The sequence below is a fragment of the Lepisosteus oculatus genome, unplaced genomic scaffold (assembly GCF_040954835.1).
Source record: "Lepisosteus oculatus isolate fLepOcu1 unplaced genomic scaffold, fLepOcu1.hap2 HAP2_SCAFFOLD_45, whole genome shotgun sequence".
In the NCBI taxonomy this organism is placed as follows: domain Eukaryota; kingdom Metazoa; phylum Chordata; class Actinopteri; order Semionotiformes; family Lepisosteidae; genus Lepisosteus; species Lepisosteus oculatus.
The window spans coordinates 1,837,501-1,844,228 of NW_027167988.1; the positions used below are offsets into that span (position 1 = coordinate 1,837,501).

The 6,728-nt window shown below is 39.5% G+C and overlaps 1 non-coding gene across 1 annotated transcript; it reads right to left on the bottom strand.

Moving 5' to 3' along the window:
* Positions 1–730: 730 nt before the first annotated feature.
* On the bottom strand, positions 731–872 carry LOC138229471 (U4 spliceosomal RNA). Its single transcript, XR_011185882.1, has one exon. It is a non-coding gene; the product is annotated as a U4 spliceosomal RNA (small nuclear RNA).
* Between the last annotated feature and the right edge of the window lie 5,856 nt (positions 873–6,728).

Sequence of the window (6,728 nt, forward strand, 5' to 3'; positions counted from 1 at the left end):
AATAAACGCATATATAACGTCGAAAACACATCTAACACAGTGCCTGAGGCTTTTTACTGTATGTATCGTGTGTGCCGCAACTAGGAGTATACGGCACTCTGCACAGTGTACGAAGTAAATTATTTTCGCAGTAATTAATTTATTATATTGTAACGCTTACGGCCGACAGGGCGCTGTGTAAGAGCCGGCGTACCAGAGCGGGTGACGTCACCGCCCTTCCCTGTGATAGCAGGACCACAGCTACTGGGCTGTGGAGAGATCTCTCTTTGGCTCACGGGGCTAGGTCGCTGCAGAGAGACGCGGAAGTCCCGGGTTCGAGCCCCGGAGGGTGCAGGGGCCGACCAGATGCGGCAAGGGCGCCCGCCTGAGCCCCCGTTGCGTTACAATATTTACTATATTTATTATACACGTGTAAATTAATTGCTGCGAAAATAATTTACTTCGTACACTGTGCAGAGTGCCGTATACTCCTAGTTGCGGCACACACGATACATACAGTAAAAAGCCTCAGGCACTGTGTTAGATGTGTTTTCGACGTTATATATGCGTTTGTTAATGTCGTCAATTTTACGGTTGCAATTCGACGTTGAGGCGACGTATATATACGTATAGCCGTACGTTCGCCGTAAATATACGTATATTCGACGAATCAATGCCCACTGGGAACAAGCTCGCTTCTTTCTACCATGATGTCACCATGACCAAATCTGTCTTTAAACACCTTGCTCAGTCTCTAACGAGACTGTCAAAAATTGCTTTCGCCGATTGTATTGCAAACCGGCGGAAGCGGGGTATTGGGAAAAGTTTTCAACTAGCAATAATCACGCCTCGGCTAACCCTCACAGGCTACGATACTGCCACTGCGCAAAGCTGACGGTTGCCAGGCAACCGCGGGGATCCTATGGAAATCGTTATCAATCGTCTCATGGCATGTCGTTGCTGTAACGCTTCATATTTGTCGTCTTCTTCTAGCTTGAGGTTTTGAAGAATTTCATGACAGACAAGGGCTCCGTTGGGAACAAAGAAACCCGTTGATTCTTTTCAGCAGCAGAAATACAACCCTTTAAATACAAGATGACAGAACAATGACGAAGGGCATGCCGGGAGGAACTCATGCACTACAGAGGAAAGGGGGCGGGCACGTACAGTTCACATTCAAGCCACAAGTACTCTTCTCGGATGTTGCACAAACAAATCCTAACGTCTTGAAAGCATTGCGGGATGTTTGTGTCCCACTTCCCGTGGCTGCAGGATGACTGACACGAACGGACAAACACAATCTGTGGCGTTTAGCGTGACATAGTCTTGCAGGCATCGTGCTGTCTCACTGCAATACTATACCGCTGGAGGAAACAGTCCATCTGGCCATGAAACTCATTTGAACGTCTAGCTACAGCAACTAACAATATCATGATTTATTCAGGATGTGTGGAATCAGCACGTCCCGGAGACAGCTTCCGAAATCGTGAGCATTCTCTGGTGGTAGGGGCGTTCAAGATGGCGCTCAGGTGGGAGGTAAAGTTTAGTGGTTGAGGATTTTTTTTGAGTTTTTCATGACCTAAATGTTAATTTTTGCTTTTTTTGACTACAGAAAAATAAGGACTTAACACTACTTGTTTAAACTTCAGTTATAATTGAAAGAAAAAAAAACGATTTTTTTTAGGTTTAAGAATTTCGATATGAGTAACACTGGGAAAAGAAAAGAGAGTGCTGGGTCTTCGAAGGAGAAGTCTAAGAAACCTCAATCGTATATGTATAGCACTACAAGAAAATTGATGGCAACTAAAGGGAAAAGTGAAGCAGCTGGAGGGGACGTGGAAAGAGTGCTGGAGATGCGCTCGTACGCGAGCGCTCGCAGCCCAAGTGAGACTCAGCTGCCAGAGGAAGAGCCGGAGTCCCTGCCCAGCACACCTGTGAAAACCCCGGCAGCCAAGAGAGGAAGGGGCGACCTGACGCTGGAGGAGCTCCAGACCAACATCTTCAACATGATGGCACAGAGCATGGGTGAGCTGAAGGAAGTGATTTGATCTAATACAGTCGCAATCGAAAGTCTTAAAAAGTCCATGGACTGTGTGTTTAAAGAGGTTGAAGACTTAAAGTAGGCTGGGCAAACGATTTTTAAATTTTAAAAAAAATAAATAAATAATGAGATATAATGATGTTTTCCTGCTTAACTTAGACATTGCACGACTTAAAACATATAAAAACAGGTTTCGAGAGTTAAAAACCACTTTTTATGCGCGAAAAATGGGTGATTTTTCTTCCTCGTGATCAGCTCAGAATCTTTGTGTACGCTGTAAGGTTTTTACTTCTTAATTAAACGTTTAAAATACACGAATTTCATAAAGACAACACACGTTTCGAAGAGAAAAAATCCCATTCTTTTCTCTTCCTGGTGTGTGAAACTGATCAGCAGGTCTTTTTTTCCCAATCAGAGGCTCTGAAAATAGCGTACCGCCCACTGCCCTCCGTCAGAGAGGGGCGCGGCACCGAGAGAGGGAGGAGGCGCGGAGCGCAGCAGTACAGAACGAACGTTCTACTGCCTGGAGCGCTTACGGCAGCGATCGCGTCTGCATTTATAACTTAGTTTTTAAAATTAATCAAGCAATATGAACCATCTCTTTTTACTTTTAAGTCACTTAATTATCATTAAACACAGCTTTCTCACCACCTAGACTACTTTTTGATACCATCCTTAGACAAAGCAGAAACGTCTTGTTCTGTCTAATGACATTACAAGTGGAAAGATTACAGATTTTAATCGTCTTTAATTTTGTTACGTTATACATTTTAGAAACGTTTCATCCATACAAACACCACAAAACTATTCTCGATTGTATTTCTGAATGGTATGTTACACTTAGTTCACTGTTTTAAATACATCTAATTAAGAAAGTTAGGTGTTAGCATAAACTATTAGCAATCAATATTAAATTTAGCACTGTAATAATTTGTTGCACTTTCCCCCGCATCTTGTAAAAATATATTTTCATTGTTCAAATATACATTAAATCTGACTATCATATAATAAGTTAAATACAAAACTAAAGAAAAAATAGGGTTAAATATAATTCAAAATATTTTGCTAACAATGTTAACTATTTATAAATAATAAATTGTATTAACTAAAGAGTAGGATGGCACAGTTGTTAGTATGCTTTTTGTTTTGTTTCTTTTTCATAAATACAACAGTAGTACCTGATGTCTCAGTGGCTTTCAAAATTAAATTTTGCATGCAAACCTGTGAACTAGAAAGATAACTAAGATATCCATCCATTTATAATGGTGGCAAAGTGGTTAGCATTGCTATCTTGGAGCACTGGGGTCCCAGGTCCCATCCTGTGTGTGTGGGGTTTGCATGTTCTCTCTGGGTTACATGGTTTTTCTCCATATGTGTGATATGACTCCCTCTTGCACTCCAAAACATACTGGTAAGTTAATTGGTTTATGGGAAAACTGGCCCTGGTGTGTGTGTGTTTGTGTCTGTCTGTCCTGTGATGGACTGGCGCTATGTCCAGGGTGTATTCTGCCTTGTGTCCGTTGCTTACTGGGATAGGCTCCAAATCCTCTGTACTGGATAAAGAGATTAGAAATGGATGGAAGTAAAGGCACTGTGTGGATTGAACTATACACAGTGTTAGAAACCCACTATGAAATGGCAGCATCTCACTGAGAATAAAATATTTTATAGTGCTGGCTTAAGTAAACAGCCTTTCCAACTCTCTTGCACATCAGTATCCATACCTAGTTATTTAAACAAATTGCCTCTAATTATAAACATCTTAATATGCTGGCTCTGTGGATCCGCATCAGCGATGTTTGCCCATTCCTTCAATTCATGTCCATCCAACACACAGTTCAATGCTAGCAACTACACAAAATCTAAAATACAATCCTCATTTCAGTATCTATGTAAACATACAGTCTGTTAACTTCATCATCTTCATCAAAAGTATGCCTAACCCCATTAGGAAGTGTTCTTGTTATCAGTGTATTCCTCAGCTATCCCAAAATTATCTTCTTACCAACATCTCTAGTTTTTTATCCTGCAATAACTCAGCCAACACTTAAATCTCGAAAAGCTGCTTGTGTTCATTTCTTTAAATCACAAATATCATGTGTAAATACTGTCCATATAATAATCTGCATTGTGGAATAATAGTTTATTTTAAAGGGAACTAGAGAAACTAAGAACTAGAGAAATCAAGAAAGGCTTTTTTTTCTAGAATTAATAAATGCACATCCTGTTCACTGGGGAAATTAAATCCACACTGAGCAATCTTCAATATGTTCAGAATATGACAGCGAGAATCCTATCAGGGATGCATTACACCTGTTTTCAAGTCCTTGCATTGGTTACCTATCAGGTTTTGAGTCAACTTCAAAATCCTCATCCTCATTCAGTACCTACAGTATATGGCTTATTATCTGTCTACTCCCCACCTTTGTCCGTCTGACTCTGGTCTTCTAGCTGTCCTCAAGAACATCTACATTCTGTGGGTGACAGGGTCTTCTCTAGCTGCACCCCAGAGCTCTCAATTTGTATTCCCAGTGATATCAGTCACGTACCCTGAGTGCATTTAAATCTAACCTCAGAACCTTTCTTTTCAGAAGACTTAGTGTCTGTATCTGCTTCATTTTCTAATTTTGGTAGCACCTCTAACTGCTTGTCTTTCTTATATGTATTTACTTTGTAATCTGTGGTCCTTTTATCTGTTTTTATATCTACTGTATTGCTTTGAGATGCCACTTTTAAAGGTGATATATAAAATAAAGTTTTTTATTATTGTTATAGAGAAACATGATCAGTTTTCCCTGGTCCAGATACTGTAAAAAGATCTAAAGCATACTAGTTTGTCACTCTTCTCATTCCCTTTGCTAAATAACTTTTCATATTAATCTGATCAATCTAACTGCCTGTTTTCTGTGCTTTCTCTATCCTGCTAGATTTGCAATTATTCTGAACATTTTCTTCTTGAAATAACTCATTTCTAAATACCTTTTTTCACTGTTAACATCTTGCAGCAAAGCTGCGACAAAATATACACTTAGCACAGTTCATCCTGCTACCAACATTGAATAACAAAATCTTAAGATTTCTATATTTATGTCTTTATTTAGTGGTTTCATTAGTGACAAAGGCTAAACTTTCTTGGAAAAATGTCTTTTATGTGTTGCAGAAAAAACTGACTTGCTTTAACAAAGTATGTTTACAAATCCTTTCACCTGGCAATCTACCTGAATGCCCAACTATCTGAGAAGCCCTCCATGAAACCATGGTTGCTATTAATTCATTTAGGGCTTATTGACAGAATTGCTGTTTTTTATGCATGCTAATTTTCTGATTCCTCACTCTGTTTCATGTTTATAGATAAGACTTTATTGATCGTGAAGGGAAATTGATGTACATGATGAACATGTTTGCATGTTCTTTTGTAACATACACCTTTTTGTGATTTTTTTTGTATATCTAAGCAAGTGTTCCTGCATCCCTCTTCTGCACTTTAGTCATGGCTTTTTTTCTGTTTGCTTATTTCAAAGCAACACCTGCTCCATTTCTAAAACTTTTTACTCATGTGCATTTTTGTATTTTTTACACCTCTAGCACTTTAACATCCTGAATTTTCATTTGCCTTAATTTGTAGAATGAACTTGAGTTTTAGCCTAAAGAAGTTTTCATTATCTTTTGTTTCTTGTCCTACAACTGTTATTATTGATCACCGAATTATTGTTCTTGACATGACTTCATTCAGCCTTTCCTGAACGTCTATGACAGGCAGAGAGAGTGCTGTTTCTGGTGCGATCTTTTGGAGCTGACATTTCACTGTTTTAAACGAACAAGAAATTAGATTGCTCATAGATCACTTATCCTATATAAACACAGCGTAATTGCCCTCCGAAAATCCTCTTTTTCTTGTTCGTTTTAGAGACCTTGATCGAAACTGATTTTAGATGTCAGAAAGGATTTCTTTTCTCTGTATTTCCTACATTGCTTTGTCGAGATTTTAACTTTATATTTAGGCTCAGATTTCAACTATAAATCGTACACTAATTAATAGCAGTAAATACTGATGTTTTGCTCCCTCTTACCACAAAAATATATATGTTTTGTAGCTGGGATGAACTTTATTTCGTACGCGTAGCTACTGCGATTTGGACACGAAGCGGTTAAAGATGGCGGCAAATCAGGCACCCAGAGAGGGGGGGGGGGGGGCGTCGTCTCGCCTCCATAACTAAAATGCCAAATAGGAGTGGCTTAAGCGACATACACAGTCGTGTAACTGACAGTTTGAGGTAGCCTATCGTGTAAATTTTGCTTTGTTGCTGAGGTTAAGCTTTCGAAACTCTGCCCCAAAGTCATGTGACTGATTTTTCGCCCTGTTTCGTTGGTTAAACGCAATGATCACAAGCACCACCATGGTAACTGGGATGTGTAGTTTTTAATTCCGTTTGAATTATAACTGTACGTACTGTCTTCGTATTTGGCCAGGGCTTTAAAGAGAGGGCGCGCCAAAAATTTTCGGTGCCGTCGTCTCCGCTTTAAAGGTACCCCCGTCGCGGAAGAATTCGATCTCGGGACGTTTGCCCAGCGTACTTAAAGAGTGAAGTAAAAGTTCTTAAACAAGTAAATACCAAACAAGAAAAGCATATTAAAGAACTTGAATTGAAAGTGAACGATGTAGATAGATACCGTCGATGATGGAATTTAAAATTATTTGGAGTTAAAG